At 43.9% G+C, this 17,587-nt stretch overlaps 1 long non-coding RNA gene and 1 pseudogene across 2 annotated transcripts in view; both read right to left on the minus strand.

Moving 5' to 3' along the window:
* Nucleotides 1-2,608: 2,608 nt before the first annotated feature.
* Nucleotides 2,609-17,587, minus strand: part of LOC140709603 (uncharacterized) — a 37,023-nt gene continuing 22,044 nt past the window's right edge. The window contains exons 12-15 of one of the 2 annotated variants that reach the window (XR_012090095.1): nucleotides 15,682-15,842; nucleotides 12,612-12,676; nucleotides 4,286-4,532; nucleotides 2,609-3,154 (exon numbers count right to left, since the gene is read on the minus strand). This is a non-coding gene — a long non-coding RNA (uncharacterized lncRNA). Of the gene's footprint in view, nucleotides 4,533-12,611; nucleotides 12,677-15,681; nucleotides 15,843-17,587 lie in introns of both variants that reach the window. The other variant, XR_012090096.1, reaches the window with a different exon arrangement.
* Nucleotides 14,816-14,915, minus strand: LOC119626028 (U6 spliceosomal RNA; annotated as a pseudogene).

Below are 17,587 nucleotides of genomic sequence, written 5' to 3' on the forward strand. Positions count from 1 at the left end.
GTTCTGGAAACTGTTCTAGCAAATTATTAAACCCAAGAAGAGAGTTATGGGAACCCCTGATTTGTAACAGGTTGGTCAAAAGTACAGGTGACAACCTAGGACTTGCCACTGGCATCTGAAGTGAGGACAGTCTCGTGGGACTGAGCCCCTAACTTGTGGAGTCTGTGCTAAGTCCAGGTAGTATCAGAATAAAATCACGGGATACCCAGTTAATATGCAGAGCATTGGAGAATTTGGTGTAGAAACTCCATACATACATTCAGTCGGAAGTGTGTGAGTAGAGACAAACACGGGCTTTTCTGTCACCTGTATACCTGCTTAACTGCATAGGAGAGGCAATATGTGGTGCTCATGAACAAAGCAAGCATTAAAGTCAGACCAGACCCAACACTTGACTCAGCTTAATATCCAGGTGAGCTTGAGCAAATCACTCATTATTCCTATGTCGTCTTCACTTCATTCATAAAATGGGGATAACTGTGGCACCTACCTGTGATTCTGTGAGAATCACTGAAATACTCTGCTTGGTGTTATTGTGATCATTATCCCTATTCCAAACTATCTGACAAGGACAGTGATGGATGATAACATCAAAAAATTAGAAACTGTAGTCAGGTCTCTCAGGCAAAATTCCATACAAGCAGACTACTGTCTCTACAAAGCATTCCTGCCACACTTAATTCACCATTCCCTGAAAAAAAAGTGACATCTTCATTGTCCAGGTCTGTACAGTGCTGGTTTTCCTGACTGAGCAGCTCACTTCATCCCATCCCAGCCCATTCTTCATCCCTCCACCTCCCCACTTCCCTCCCCACTCTCATACAACTCTTCCTCATCTTTCAGGACTTGGCTTCAAGGGTCACCTTAATTGGAAGCTTCTCTCACTGTCCAAAAGAGCTTCCCACTGCACTTGATGCATGCACTATTATTTGATCATTTCTGAGTTACAGTCCAAGTCTTTTTGTACCTGAATAACATGTTGCTCAGTCAGTCTCTCTTCCTGGATTCAGAAGTCTTTCATGGTTGATCCAGCTGGAAGTGACAAAAAGACATTCTTTTGAAATAAAGGGATGACACAGATAGACGGAAGTTCTTAAACGTCTTAAATGGTATGTGTGTGAAAATTAAACAAAATTCAAAGACTTGTGGGGAACACTTAGGAGGGAAAGTTACTGGGAATGTCATAAAGGGTTAATTTGTATTTTATTTTACTTTTTGAGACATTATTTTTATTTTATTTTTTATTTTCTGTCACCTAGGCTGGAGTGCAGTGGTGCAATTAGGGCTTGCTGCAGCCTCGACCACCTGGGCTCAAGTAATCTCACTTAATTTTTATTTGGTTTAAGAAATAAGACTTGGTTGAGGGTGGTGGCTTATGCCTGTAAACTCAGCACTTTGGGAGGCTGAGAGGTATATTACTTGAGGCCAGGAATTTGAGATCAGCCTGAGCAATATATTAAGACTCTCTCTCTACCAAAAAACAGAGTGAATGTGTGGAAGACAATTTTTCCGCAGACTGGGAGTGGAGGGAATAATTTCAGGATGATTCAAATGCATTACATATACTGTGCCCTTTATTTCTATTATTACTACATTGTAATATATAATGAAATAATTCTACAACTCACTATAATGTAGACTCAGTGGGATCTCTGAGCTTAGTTTCCTGCAACGACACTGTCCATCTAGGGTGATGGGAGACAGCGTGATAGAACATCAGGCATTAGATTCTCATAAGGAGTGCACAACCTAGATTCCTCACATGCACGCTTCACAACAGGGTTCGTGCTTCTATGAGAATCGAATGCTGCTGCTCATCTGACAGGACATGGAGCTCAGGTGGTCATACAAGCGATAGGAGGGGCTAGAAATACAGATGAAGTTTCCCCTCACTTGCCTGCTGCTCACCTCCGGTTCTATGGCCCTGTGGTTGGAGACCACTGCTCAAGTGCATTCGAAAGGATCCATCCCATGCCATTCTTCAGAGTCATCTTTACTGCGGCAGTGGTCAACTGTAGCACCCCTAAGCTTGCAGGGCAAATGCTTCACCTGGCCTTTCACCACAATCAACAGTAAGTGGTAGCTTGAGTCATTGTGAGGTCACTTCCTGGAAATCACCAGCATCCTATATCCAATTAGGAAGCAGTTCAGCACTGCTCCTTGGATAACCAAGCCTATTCCCAAATCCTATCCATGTGGGTCTATCTCCTGGTACCCTTCCTAGCATCAATTCTGTATTTGTAGGAGTCCAATCAGGAGACTCAAACAACTCAAAAGTTTAAACTGGAATGAGCAAGGTGGATCACACCTGTAATCTCAGCACTTTCGGAGGCCAAGGTGGGTGGATTGCCTTGAGCTCAGGAGTTTGAGACCTGAGAAATATGGCGAAATCTGGGAAATATGGCGAAATCCCATCTCTACAAAATATGGCGAAATCCCATCTCTACAAAAAACACAAAAATTAGCTATGTGGTGGCACTTACCTGTAATCCCAGCAACGTGGGAGGCTGAGGCAGGAGAATTGCTTGAGCTTGGCAGGTGGAGGCTGCGATGAGCAGAGGTTGTTCCACTGCACTCCAGCCTGGGTGACAGCGTGAGACCTGGTATCAAAAAGAAAAAAATACATATATGTAAATTTAATATAAAAAGTATTAATTTTGGCCAGGTGAAATGGCTCATGCCTATAATCCCAGCACTTTGGGAGGCCAAGACAGGCGGATCACCTGAGGTCAGGAGTTCGAGACCAGCCTGACCAACGTGGAGAAACCCCCTCTCTACCAAAAGTACAAAATTAGCTGGGCATGGTGGCACATGGCTGTCATCCCAGTTACTCAGGAGGCTGAGGCAGGAGAATCACTTGAACCCGGCAGGCGGAGGTTGCGGTGAGTCGAGATAGCGCCATTGCACTCCAGCTTGGGCAACAAGAGTGAAACTCCATCTCAAAAGAAAAAAAGGTATTAATTTTAACAGAGGATCAGCATAATGAGGGACACACTAGCACAAAGTAAAGACATCTCTAGAGAATACAGAACTAGCAGAGGTCAGGCATTATGGCTCATGCCTGTAATCCCAACAATTTTGGAAGCCTAGGCAGCAGGATCGCTTGAGGCCAGGAGTTGGAGACCAGTCAGAGCAACATAGTGAGACGCTGTGTCTACCAAAAAAAAAGAACAATATTAGCCAGGTGTGGTGGTGGTGCACACCTGTAGTTCCAGCTACTTGGGAGTCTGGGGTAGGAGGATCCCTTGAGCCTAGGAAGTCTACACTACAGTGAGCCAAGATCATGCCACTGAACTCCAGCCTAGGTGACAGAGTAAGACCCTGTCTTAGAAAAAGAAAAGAAAGTGTTAATCCCCCTATGGGAATCTCCTCTTCTCCTGCCCTCTCAGGAAACTCACTTGTCAGTTCTTCCTCCCACTTTCCTGTATCTTTAACCTATCCCCCACTCTTAGCTCCTTCCCACCATCATTTAAATTACTCAAACTTCTGCTATTTTAAAAACCTCTTCCTAAACTCAGTAAGAGGTCTCCTGCACACCCACTGAGCCATCTGCTCCCCCTGGTGTCTTCGCTATAGCAGCCTGAGCCATGTCTCTAATCCATGAATCTCATCACGTTACTCCCCCATTTACATCACTTCTCCTTGCCTCTGGGATTAAGTCCAAACTCCTTAACAGCCCCTGCTCTGCCCTGCCTTGCAAGGCAGCCTCACTGCTTGCCCCTCTCCATTTCACCTGCTATGGAGTCCAACTGAGCCTCATCTTTCCCCTCTGGGAGTCTCTGAAGTGGGTGATACCCTCTGCTTATAATACGCTTCCCCTTAAACCTCTACTCTCTTCCTGGCTAGCTTCGGCTCCTCTGTCACTTGTCCACTTTGGCATCCCCTCCTCACAGAAGACTTCCTTGACTCCCCAGATTCTCAGAAGCATGGCAGGTGAGGTGCTCCTCCCATGAATGCATGGAGATTAGGGAGAGTGTGTTATTCATGCTTAATTCACCAGTGCTTAGCTCAGTACCTAGCATAAAACAGTTACTGTGGTAGCCAAAGTAATAACCCCCACCCCCACCAATTGTTCATGTCCTATGTTACACAGCACAATTACATAGGAAGGGGGAATTAAGAGTGCAGATAAAATTAATGTTGAAAATCAGCTGACCTTAAAACAAGATTATCCTGGAATATCTAGAAGAGCCCATGTAATTACAAGCATTCTTTAAAAGTGGAAGAGGGAGGCAGAAGGTTAAGAACCAGAGACAGTGGGCACAATGGCTCATGCCTGTAATACCAATACTTCGGGAGGCCAACGCAGGAAAATCCCGTGAGTGCAGGAGTTCAAGGTCAGCCCTGGCAACACAGTTGAGGCCCCATCTCTACAAAAAAATCAAAACAAAATTCACTGAGTGTCACGGTGCTCACCTGTGGTCCCAGCTACTGGGAAGGCTGATGTGGCAGGATTGCTTGAGTTTGAGGCTACAGTGAGCCGTGATTGGACCACTGAACTCCATCCTAAGTGACAAGGCAAGGTCCTGTTTCTAAAGAAAAAAACGACATTGGAATCAGGGTCCCCTCCATCGTAAAGTGCCTACAAGGCATCTCTCTCTGCAAACGAGTAAACATCATCTTCCAACTCCTCACAGAATGGAGGAGCAGGAAAACTCCCTCACCTCATTTCTGTGCCACTTGGAAGGTCTGGACAGCCCAATAACCAGCTCCTTGCTGATGATGCAATCAGGAAATGGCTCGAGTTGAGCTAAGGAGAATTTGGATCCTTCTTTTGGTTCTCAACAGGCAGGGTAGGTACCAGGCATGGTGGCTCATACCTGTAATCCTTGTACTGTGGGAGGCCAAGGTGAGATGATTGCTTGAGGCCAGGAGCTCAAGATCAGCCTGGGCAACATAGCAAGACCTCGGTGGCATGCACCTGTGGTCCCTATTACTTGGTAGGATGAGGTGGGAGGACGGATCACTTGATCCCAGGAGTTTCAGACAGAGCCAGACTATGTCTCAAAAAGTTAAAAAAAAAAAGAAAAAAAAGAAAGAGAGAGAGAGACTATAGGCAGGCACCTCCACATTTGGCTAATTTTTAAATATTCTGTAGAGACAAGGTCTTGCTAGGTTGCCCAGGCTGGTCTAAAACTCCTGGTGTCAGGCTGGGCATGGTGGCTGATGCTTGTAATCCCAGGACTTTGGGAGGCTGAGGCAGGCAAATCACCTGGTCTCCTTCAAGATCAGCCTGGCCAACATGGTGAAACTCCGACTCTACTAAAAATACGAAATTAGCCGGGCAGTAGTGGCGTGTACCTGTAGTCTCAGCTACTTGGGAGGCTGAGTCAGGAGAATCACTTGAACCTGGGAGGCGGAGGTTGCAGTGGGCCAAGATTGCACCACTGCACTCCACTCTTGCCACAGAGTGAGACTCTGTCTGAAAAAAAAAAAAGAAAACAAACTCCTGGCATCAACACATCTTCCTGTCTTAGCCTCCCAATGCCCTGGGATTATATTGTTTCCTATAATTGAAGACACTTGTTCTTATACTGCTTTAAGGTATAAAAGAAAAAACAAAACATAATGACAAATGTTGGTGAAGGCCAGGCATGGTGGCTCAGCCTGTAATTCCAGAACTTTGGGAGGCTGAGGTGGGTAGATCACTCAAGGCCAGGAGTATGAGACCAGCCTGGGCAACACGGTAAAATCCGATCACTCCAAAAAAATATAAAAATTAGCCAGGCATTGAGATCAGAGAATCACTTGTGCCTGGGAGGTCAAGGCTGCAGTGAACTGTGATGGTGGTGTCATTTGGCTGCAGCCTAAGAGACAGAGCAGCCCCTATCTAAAAAAAAAAAAAATGTCAGTGAAGATGTGGAGGAATTGGAACCCACATACATTACTGGTGGGAACATAAAATCGTGTAAACACTTTGGGTATTTCTTTTCCTGTCATTTCAATTGGATTTTTTTTTTTTTTTTAATCAAGACAGGGTTTCACTATCTTGCCCAGGCTGGTCTTGAATTCATGGGCACAATTCCTCCCATCGGCGCCTCCTGAGTAGCTGGGATTACAGGTGTGAGCCATCACACCCAACTGGTGTAGCCACTTAAGAAAACAGTCTGGCAGTTTCTCAAAATGTACAGTCAGCATATAATGCAACAACTTCACTCCTAGACATATATCCCAGAGAAATAAAAATATATATCCACACAAATATATATTGTACAACAATCTTCATAGCAGCATTATTCATAATGGCCAAAACATGAAGACAACCCAAATGTCCACCAACTGATGAACAGATAAACAAAATGCAGCGTATCTCTACCACGGAATATTACTCAGCAATAGGACGATGAAATATTGATACACACTATGACATAAAGGAACTTTGAAAACATTGTGCTAAGAGGGAAAAAAAGCCACAAAAGATCACACATTGTACAATTCTATTTGTCCAGATTAGGCAAATCTATAGCGACAAAAAAATGAATCAATGGTTGCCTAAGGCTGGGGGCCAAGGCAGGTGGGGGGAGTAGGAGGTAGTGGCTAAGGGGTATGGATTTCTCTATAGGGTAATAAAAGATTCTAAAAGTGACTGGTGATTGATGCACAGCTCTCTGAGTATTCTAAAACCTATTGAATTGCAGATTTCAATAAATAAAGTGAATGGCATGTGAATAATATTTTAATAAAGCTATTATTTAAAATAATAGCACAGGTAGTCATGCCTGCCTGTAATCACTTGAGGTCAGGAGTATTGAGCCTAGTCTGAGCAACCTGGCAAGATCTCATCTCTATGATAAAAAATGAAAAAATTAGCTGGGCATGGTGGCACACGCCTGTAGTCCCAGCTATTTAGGAGACTGAAGTGGGAGAACTGCTTGAGTCCAGGAGTTTGAGGCTACAGTGAACCATGACCATGTCATTGTACTGCAGCCTGAACAACAGAGCAAGACCTTTTCTCTAAAAAGGAAAGAAAACAAATGCAAGTTTGTATCACTTTGTGAGTGTAGCCAACTTGGAGGAGAAACAGACAAGAACAAAAGAGCACTGAATAAGGAGGGTGAGTGGCTGGTTAGGCTCGGTTGCTAGCTAAGTGGTTTCTAAAGAATTCATTAGTAAAGTTACAGCTCTGGGGACAGTTATGCAAAGAATGAATGCTAAATTCATTACAAATGCCCATGGTCTTTCTTTACATGCCTTCTAGTGAAAAATTCCTAAGTGCCTAAATAGCAAGTTTGCAACAATACCAGCTGTTTATTAAAGACTACGAAAAAGAAATGGAGGCCGGGCCTGGTGGCTCACGTCTGTAATCCCTGCACTTTGGGAGGCTGAGGCAGGCAGATCACCTGAGGTCAGGAGTCCAAGATGAGCCTGGCCAACATGGTGAAACTGTGTCTCTACTAAAAATACAAAAATTAGCTGGGTGTGGTGGCGGGCACCCAAAATCCCAGCTACTCAGGGGGCTGAGGCAGGAGAACTGCTTGAACCCAGAAGGCAAGGGTTACAGTGAGCTAAAATTGCACCACTGCACTCCAGCCTGGGCGACAAGAGCAAGACTCTATCTTAAACAAAAAAAAAGAAAAAAAGAAATGGCATCTTCTTCAAGAATGACATAGTTTTTCATGATAAAGCTCTAATTTTGCATTTGTTCAAGTATTGATTAGATTTACCCAATATGACACCAATCTTGGATAAAGTGCAAACAACACAATTTCATTTTCTCAATAATCAAAACTGACGAGGTAGTCTAATATCAATTCCAATCTTAGTAAACAATGATCAGATTTTAAAAATTATGGAATTATGGAATGATAGAGATGTTACAAGCTGTTCCAAGGAGAATTCCAAAACCCACACATATCTGAGACCATCAAGTATGATGAAATATATTTGATTACTATACTGAAAAATAAACTGATTATAAAGCCAACAACAATTGGGCAGGGGTCTCCTCATCTGCAGCCACACAAACCCGATCACGCAGCTATGTGGTTGCAAGGCCTACATAGCCTAGAAGGGACTGGTCTGACTTGGAATTTCATTTCATTTGTATTTGTATTTTGAGACAGGGTCCCACTGTGTCACCCAGGATGGAGTCCAGTGGTATAATCATAGCTCACTGCAGCCTTGACCAACTGGGCTCAAGAGATGCTCCTGCTTCAGCTGCCCCAATACCTGGAAACACAGGCAAGTACTACCATGTCAGACTTTTTAAAATTATTATTAATTTTTTGAGAGAGAGAAGTCTTAATATTTGGCCCAAGCTGGCCTCAAACTCCTAGCCTCAAGAGATCTGCCCACCTCAGCCTCCTGAGTAGGTATACACCACCATGCCCGGCTATATTTATTTTATTTTATTAAATTTCTTTCTTTTATTTTTGTAGAGAGGAGGTCTTACTATGTTGCCCAGGCTGCTCTCAAACTCATGGCCTTAAAACATACTCTCATCTCTGCCTCTCAAACTGTTGGAACTATACGTGTGAGCCACTGCCCCTGGCCTGACTTAGGATTTTTTTTATCTAGCATCCTTTACTTGGTAGGATTGGGAAAGGCAGTAGGGTTTTTTTTTTTTAATTACTTAATAATTCAATTAGAATCAAACTCAACCTTGACCCCTGCCTTCTCTCACAGCTCACATCCAGTCTGTCAGGAAATCCTATTGACTGACTTCAACATGCATCCAGGCTCTGACCATCTCTCACTACCACCGTGCACCAGGTCAGGACCACTATCATCTCTCACTGGGATGTTGCCACAGCTTGGCCCCCATGCTTCTACACAAATCTTCCCACAGTCTTTCTCAACTTGGCAGCCAGGGCGTGCTTTAAATCAGGAGACAGATCATGTCGCCTCTCTGCTCAGAACCCCTCGGTGGTTCCCATTTTAGTCAGAGTAAAAGCCAAAGCCCCAGGAATAGCGTCCCAGGGCTTACACGATCTGTACCGATCCCAGCCCAGCAACTCCCTGACCTCCTCGCCAACTTCGCTCCCTCTCTCTCTTTGCTCCACTGGCCTCCTTCCAGAGCCTCAGACACACCAGGAAGTTTCCTCCTAATGCCTTTATCCTGTTGATTCAGCCTACAGTGCTCTTCCCTCAGCACCTTGGCCAGCTCCATCATCTGCTTCAAACTTTTGCTCAATATTCACTTAGGAGGCCAACCCTGACCACTCTACTCAACATTGCCATTTGTCCCCATTCCCATCATGCTCATTTCTTTCTTTCTTTTTGAAACAAGGTCTTGCTCTATTGCCCAGGCTGGAGTACAGTGGTGCAATCATAGCTCACAGCAACCTCAACCTCCCAGGCTTAAACAATCCTCCTGCCTCAGCCTCCCTAGGAACTGAGACTACAGCTACATGCCACAATGCCTGGCTAATTTTTTTTTTTTTTTTTTTTGAGACAGAGTCTCAGTCGTCCAGGCTGAAGTGTAACAATGTGATCTCAGCTCGCTGCAAAGTCTGCCTTTCAGGTTCAAGTGATTCTCTGCCTCAGCTTCCCGAGTAGCTGGGATTACAGGTACCACACCTGGCTAATTTTTGTATTTTTAGTAGAGATGGGGTTTCACCATCTTGGCCAGGCTGGTCTTGAACTTCTGACCTCATGATCCAACCCCCTCAGACTCCTAAAAGTGCTGGGATCACAAATGTGAGCCACCGCGCCCAGCCTTTTTTAAAAAAAACTTTTTGAGACAGGAGGTCTCATTATGTTGTCCAGGCTGGTCTTAAACTCCTGGGCTCAAGCGATCCTCCTACCTCAGCCTCCCAAAGTGCTGGGATTACAGGCATGAGCAACTGTAACATAAAGCCCCAGCTTCATGTTCATTTTTTCTTGCTGCTACAACAAACTACCCTATATTTAGTGGCTTGAAACAGCACAAATCTACCACCTTACAGTTCTGGGGTACAGAAGCCCAACTAGGTCTATTAAGGCTGAAGTCAGGTGTCAGAGGGGCTGCATTCCTTCTGGAGGCTCGAGAGAATGTGCTCCCTTGCGTTTTCCAGCTTCTAGAAGCCACCCCCATTCCTTGACTCATCTTGAAGATGGCCCCTGACTCCATATTCAAGGCCAGAAGTGCAGCATCTTCAAATCTCCCTCTCTGACCTCTTCTTCCATCACCACATCTCCTTCTCTAATTCTGACTCTTCTACCTCCTCCCTTCTCTTATAAAGATCCTTGATTGGTGGGCATGGGGGCTCCCATCTGTAATCCCAACACTTTGGGAGGCCAAAGAGAAAGGAACGCTTGAGGCCAAGAGTTCGAGACCAGCCTGGGGAACACAGGAAGACTCCGCCTTTATAAAATTAAAATTAAAATCAGCTGGACATGGTGATGCATGCCTGTAGTTCCAGCTACTGGAGACGCTGAGGTGGAGGATTGCTTTAGCCTAGGAGGTCAAAGCTGCAGTGAGCTATGATCACATCACTGCACTCCAGCCTCAGTGGCAGAGCGAGACTCTGTCTCAAATATAAGAAAAGAAATATACATTTGGTCTCTGCCCCTGGTTCCTGGCGTAGAACTTCTAAAGCTCTTATAAAGTCCTTAGTGACGGAGGTAATAGGAGCATTTTCTGTTTTAATATTCAGTCTTAGTCCCAGTTTCCTGACACAAGAGCCTCTAAGGTCTTTCAGATCTGCAGCATGGTAAGCATGCATGTGGGATGCTGTTGAGCGGACAGAGTGGCTGTAAGCTCCCAGACTGCTTCAGGAGGAGGGCTGGCTGCCAGAGGAACCAACCACATTTTTTTTTTTTTTAAACGGAGTTTGGCTCTTGTAGTCCAGGCTGGAGTGCAATGGCACAATCTCAGCTCACTGCAACCTCCACCCCCCAGGTTCAAGCAATTCTCCTACCTCGGCCTCCTGAGTAGCTGGAATTATAGGGATGTGCCACAACGCCCAGCTAATTTTTGTATTTTTAGTAGAGATGGGGTTTCACCATGTTGGTCAGGCTGGTTTCAAAATCCTGACCTCAAGTGATCCGCACGCCTCGGCCTCCCAAAGTGCTAGGATTACAGGTATGAGCCACTGCGCCCAGCCCCAACCACATTTGTTGAGGCTTGGAACTTTCAGCCTCACCTGCCGAACTCCAGGAGGCAAAAGGGACTGGAGATTGACTTAGCTACCAATGGTCAATCAATCATGCCTCCATAAAAACCCAAACAACAGGGTTTGGAGAACTTCTGTGTCCACTGAACACAAGGAGGTGCTGGGAGGGTAGCGTGCCCAACAGAGGGCATGGAAGCTCTGTGCCTCTCCCCACTTACCTTGCCCTGTGTACCTCTTTCACTGGCTGTTCCTGAGATGGAGCCTTTACATTGAGCCAGTAACAGAAAATAAGCTGGCCAGATGAGGTGGCTCATGCCTGTAATCCTAGCACTTTGGGAGGCAGAGGTGGGGGGAAATCACTTGAGTCAAGGAATCTGAGACCAGCTTGGGCAACATAACAAGACCCCATCTATACAAAAAATAAAAGAAATCAGCCAGATGTGGTGGTGGGAACCCTGTAATTCCAGCTACTTGAGAGGCTGAGGCAGGAGAATCACTTGAGCCCTGGAGGTTGAGGCTTCAATGAGCTACGATTGCACCACTGCACGCCAGCCTGGACAACAGAGCGAGGCCCTGTCTTTTAAAAAAAGAAAAAAAGAAAGAAAGAAAAGGAAAAACCTGTTTTTCTAAGTTCTGTGAGTTGTTCTAGCAAATAACTAAACTGAAGAAGAGAGTCACGGGAAACTCTGATTTCTAACTGGTTGGTCGAAATACAGGTGACAATCTAGGACTTGCAATTGGCATCTGAAGTAAGGGTGGTCTTGTGGGACTGAGCCCCTAACCTGTGAGGTCTGCACTAATCCCAGGTAGTGTCAAAATGGAATTGTGGAATACGTAGTTGGCATCCAGAGAGTTGGAGAATTGCTGTAGAAACTCCACACATACATTTGGTTAGAAGTGTGTGAGTAGAGAAAAACATGAGTTCTCTCACCTGTCTACCTGCTTAACTGCATAGGAGAGACAATGCATGGTGCTCATGAACAAGGCAAGCACTAAAGTCAGACCAGACCTAACATTTGACTCAGTCTTAATATCCATGTGAGCTTGGGCAAATCGCTCATTAACCCTAAGCCTTCATCATTTCATGTATAAAATGGGGATAACTGTGGCACCGACCTGTTTTTGTGAGAATTAATGAAATACTATGCTTGATGTTATTGTGATCATCACACTGTTTGACAAGGACAGTGATGCATGATAACACAAAAACTTAGAAACTGTAATGAGGTCTCGGGCAAAATTCCATACAAGCAAATTACTGTCTCTACAAAGCATTCCTGCCACACTTAATTCACCATTCCCTGAACAAAATGTGCCATCTTCATTGTCCAGGTCTGTACAGTGCTGATTTCCCTGCCTGGGCTGCTCACTCCATCCCATCCCAGCCCATTCCTCATCCCTCCACGTCCCTCTTCCCTCCCCACTCTCATACAACTCTTCCTCATCTTTCAGGACCTGGCTTCAATGTCAACTTAACTGGAAGCTTCTCTCACCCTCCAGAAGAGCTTCCCATTGCACTTGATGCATGCACTATTATTTGATCATTTTTGAGTTATAGTCCAAGTCTTTTTGTACCTGAATAACATGTTGCCCAGTCAGCCTCTCTTCCTGGATTCAGAAGTCTTTCATGGTAGATCCAGCTGGAGTGACAAAAACACATTCTTAAAAAAAAAAAAAAAAAAAAGAAGAAAAGAAAAGAAAAAAGAGGGATGACACAGACAGACATCAGTACTTAAAAGTTTTAAATGGTATGTGAAAAACAAACAAAATGCAAGGGCTTCCAGCAGAAACATAGGAGGGAAAGTGTTACTGGGAAATAGAAGGTTACTTTTAATTTTATTTTTAGAAAAAGGGTCTTGCTCTATCGCCTAGGCTGGACTGCAGTGGTGCAATCACAGTTAACTGAAGCCTCAACCTCCAGGGCTCGAGCAATATTCCCATCTAATTTTTATTTTATTTAAGAAACAGTCTTGCTCTTACCAAAGCTAGAGTGCAGTGGTGTGATCATAGCTTACTGCAGCCTCAACCTTCTAGGCTCAAGTGATCCTCCAGTCTTAGCCTCCTCAGTAGCTGGGACTACAGGTGTACAGTGCAATGTGTAGCTCAATATTTTTTTAATTTTTAGTAGAGACAAAGTGTCCCTATGTTGACCAGGCTGGTGGTGATCTCCCACACTCAGGCAGTTCTCCCACCTCAACCTTCCAAAGTGTTGGGATTACAGGTGTGACCTGCCTGTAACACCACACAGGTGTGACCTCACACCTGGCTGAGGGGGTTAATTTTTAATTATATAAAGAACTCAAAGCAAATATTAGAAGGAGCCTAAATGCCTACAGCAGCTGATGAGTAAACTGTGATACATCTATATAACAAAATATTATGCAACCATGAAAAGGATTAAGATAGATCAATAGGTATTGGCACAAATGTCCACGAAATATGAAAATGTGAAGTGATGTTCAATCACCATGTATGTATCTTGAAGGATATGGCCCATTTTCTCAATAGCAATTATTTCCTGATATAAGATTATGGGTCTAAAGACTGTAGGAAATTTTTCACTTATTTATTTAAAAGTATTTACTATTTTTATAATTTAATAAAAGATTAAACAGATCATCGCATTAGTAAAAGACAAATTAATTCCATAAATAAATGGAAAAGACATGGACAGCCCAGGCATGGTGGCTCACACTTATAATACTAGTATTTTGGGAGGGGGTGGTGGGGGGATCGCTTGAGGCCAGGAGTCCCAGACCAGCCTAAGAAACAAAGCAAGACCTCGTCTCTACTAAAAATTTAAAAAAATTGGCCAGGCATAGTGGCATGTGCCCATAAACCCAAGTACTGAGGTGGAAGGATCACCTGAGACCAGGAGGTCAAGACTGCAGTGAGTTGAGACTGTGCCACTACACTCAAGCCTGCGAGGCAGAGCGAGACTTCATCTCAAAAAAAAAAAAAAAGAAAAAAAAAAAGGACAATAAAGAAATAAAGCTAAGAAGCTAACACAAGGAAAGATAAAATGTGTGACAAATAGGCCGGGTACATGGCTCACACCTGTAATCCAGCACTTTGGGAGGCCGAGGCGGGTAGATCACAAGGTCAGGAGTTTGAGACCAGCCTGATCAATATGGTGAAACCCCATCTCTACTAAAAATACAAAAATTAGCAAGGTGTGGTGGTGTGTGCCTGTAATCTCAGCTACTCAGGAGGCTGAGGCAGAATTGCTTGAACCTGGGAGGCAGAGGTTGCAGTGAACCAAGATCATACCACTGCACTAGAGCCTGGGCGACAGAGCGTGACTGTGTCTCAAAAAAAAAAAAAAAAAAAAAAAAGGTGACAAAGTAATATGAAGTCTTTTATTTATCACACAGAAAGTAACTTGTTAAATTATAATACCTGTGCCAGTGAAAGTGCACTGAAATGGCCATTTTCTTGTACTATCAGTGGTGTTTAAATTGTATATAAACCTTCCGGGATAAAGCTTGGAAATTTTTTTAAAATAATACAGACAGTGACTCATTATACTGCCTCCTCCAACTCCTGGCCTCAAGCAATCCTCCCACCTCAGCCTCCCAAAGTGCTGGAATTATAGGCTGACAGCTGCCATGCCTGAAAGCTTGGCAATTTACATCAAGGGTAATAAGAATGCTCATACCCTGTCACTCACAGTTATCTCACTTCCGGAAATATTATCTTTGGATAGAATTCAACCTAAACAAAAGGTGATATGCACAAACACAGTGAAAATCTGGGAGTAATTTTTTTCTCAATTTTTAAAAAATATGGAATGCTTCACAAATTTGCATGTCATTCTTTCACAGAGGCCATGCCAAACTCTCTATTGTTCCAACTTAAGTACATGTGCTACTGAAGCAAGCATGAGTAATTTAAGATAGAGTGGTTAAGTGAAATAAGGAAGAGATATGGGGAATTTAAAAAATCTATGGTACTTATAGGCACCTAGTAACAGCTCAGCAAATTATTATTTTTATGGTAATTTCACTCAATTAAAAATTGTCATTAAAAATTACCATTGTCATGGTACATAATGTATCCTACAGTGTAATTGTAAAAACAGATACAATTTGTCCCTTGGTATATGGGGGGATTAGTTCCAGCTACCCCATTTCTGTGTATACCAAAATCCATGCGTACTCAAGTTTTTTAAGTCAGTCCTGTGGAATCCAAATATTTAAAAAATGGAAAAATTAGTGAGGTGTGGTGACAAGCACCTGTAGTCCCAGCTACCTGTGAGGTTGAGGCAGGAGGACTGCTTGAACCCAGGAGGTTGAGGATGCAGTGAGCCATAATTGTACCACTGCAGTCCAGTCTGGGCAACAGAGTGAGACAGAAGGTTCACTTTTTAATAAGATTTTTCTATTCACTTGAAGATATGGTCAGGACTGTGGCATCGGAAAATTTTTCATAAAATAACTATCTAATCCAATTAATGCTGGAATTGGGGACAGAAAACGTTTTGGTGACTATTTATTCCTTCACTTGCTGTTATATAAACTATTGCCAGTAGGCATTTACCAACCAGAAGTGTCATCTCAGAGCTACTCACAATGAAAGGTGACGTCTGGGGCTCAGGTGTGTTGAGGTCCCCATGCCTTGGCTATGGGTGCTGAGTGGGACTTACTTGTCCATCCATTTTCTCTATTCCAGCACTGGGAAACTTGGGTTTATCCATCTTGATAAGATGTCATTGAAATTCCACTTGGCAAGAACCACAGATGGAAGAAAGGCCATGAAACCACAGGACAGTACTTGTTCTCAAAGGAATCTTTAGCTTAAGTGGCTCTGTAAAAAAGAAAGTATATTGTTGAAAAATCATTGCAGGTCAGGTGAGGTGGCTCATACCTATAATGCCAGCCACTGAGAGACAAAGGCAGGAGGATCCCGTGAGGCCAGGAGTTCAAGACCAGCCTGGGCAACACAGTGAAACCTCATCTCCACAAAAAATTAGGAAATGAGCTGGGTGTGGTAACACATTCCTATACTCCATGCTACTCTGGAGGCTGAAATAGGAGGATCGCTTGAGCCCAGGAAGTAGAAGCTGCAGTGAGCTCTGATCTCGCCACAGAACTCCAGCCTGGGTGACAGAGTGAGACCCTGTCTCAACACACACACACACCCCGTCATCTCGGTCTGCCCAGCCTTGACTAATCAAAAGGGTCTTCTGGTTACAGAAGAAGTATGCTCTTTTATAGGACAGGGAGAGACCAGCAAGCTTGTTCACAGCCTTTTCCTCATCCTCTGCTTAGTTTCCAAGAACCCTCACAGTGAAAACAGAGTCCCTGGGAAAACAACCTAAATCTTTAGGTTACCAGGGGAGAAATATGCCTCTTTTGTCAATTAATAAATGGAACACCTGCCTTAAAATCCAGGGAGTTCTGCTAGAATGAATCACTCCCTAAGACCTTGTCCTATGCAGGGAACACGAAAAACTGGAGTTTAACCAGGCGCAGTGGCTCACGCCTGTAATCTCAGCACTTTGGGAGGCCGAGGCGGATGGATCATCTGAGGTCAAACCTGGCCAACACGGTGAAACCCCGCCTCTACTAAAACTACAAAAATTAGCTTGGCGTGGTGGTGGACACATGTAATCCCAGCTACTCCAGAGGCTGAGGCAGGAAAATCGCTTGAACCCAGAAGGCGGAGGTTGCAATTACTTCTAGAAGAATTTCCATTAGCCCTTTGAAATCCTTCAACATTCATTAAGGTCAAAGAGTTATCACCTAATTTAATCTGATGGGTATGTGACCAGAGTCTTTCTAGGGAATAGAGACTCCCAAACTGTTCAGCTGGGAAGTGAGGAGATAATTTATTACTCAAAATCAAAGGGAAATGAAAAGAGGCCAACCTAGAGCGTCATTATTCTTTCTTGGCAGGGAATGGATTCCAGAGTCATTCCGTGACCTTTACGTTCTGTGACCTCCTTATTAGCATCTAGAAGCTTCCAGTGTAGGATGCAGCCAGCTAGGTTCTCTTCTAATGTAATAAAATCCGCTTCAGCAAAGCTTATGCAGAGCCATCTCCAGACTCCAGAAATAATAGGCTATAAATTACAGGATCTCCCATTTGATATAATGAAGTATAAGCACGCTCCTGAATGACTGCTCTACATATTACTCTGGGTGACTTGAAGTGAATTTGATACAAGTACCGGAGCGAGTGCAAAGCAGAGCTACATCTAGGATTAATGTGCTTGGGCCCAGCTCCTCACTACTCACCTATGAGTACAGTTCCAGAACCTAAGTAGAGGGTGGGGAAACAAGGCTCCTGGCTTTTTTCCCTAATGCCTGCCATCTCTTTGATTTCTTATTTCTTTGCAAAGAAACTAAACAAGCATGACTAAAAAAACTAAATGATTAAACCCTACACAGAGAATCTCCAAAGATTCACAAAATATCATTCAAGACTGTTAGAAAGACAACCTTGAGGATAACTTGATGTACCAGTGATCTACAATATTTGGGATCATTCCAAATTCCCGTCAAGGATCTGCCTATATCAACACAGGGACAAAGGACCAACCATTCAAA

Source organism: Chlorocebus sabaeus, chromosome 21, assembly GCF_047675955.1.
Source record: "Chlorocebus sabaeus isolate Y175 chromosome 21, mChlSab1.0.hap1, whole genome shotgun sequence".
Taxonomy (NCBI): domain Eukaryota; kingdom Metazoa; phylum Chordata; class Mammalia; order Primates; family Cercopithecidae; genus Chlorocebus; species Chlorocebus sabaeus.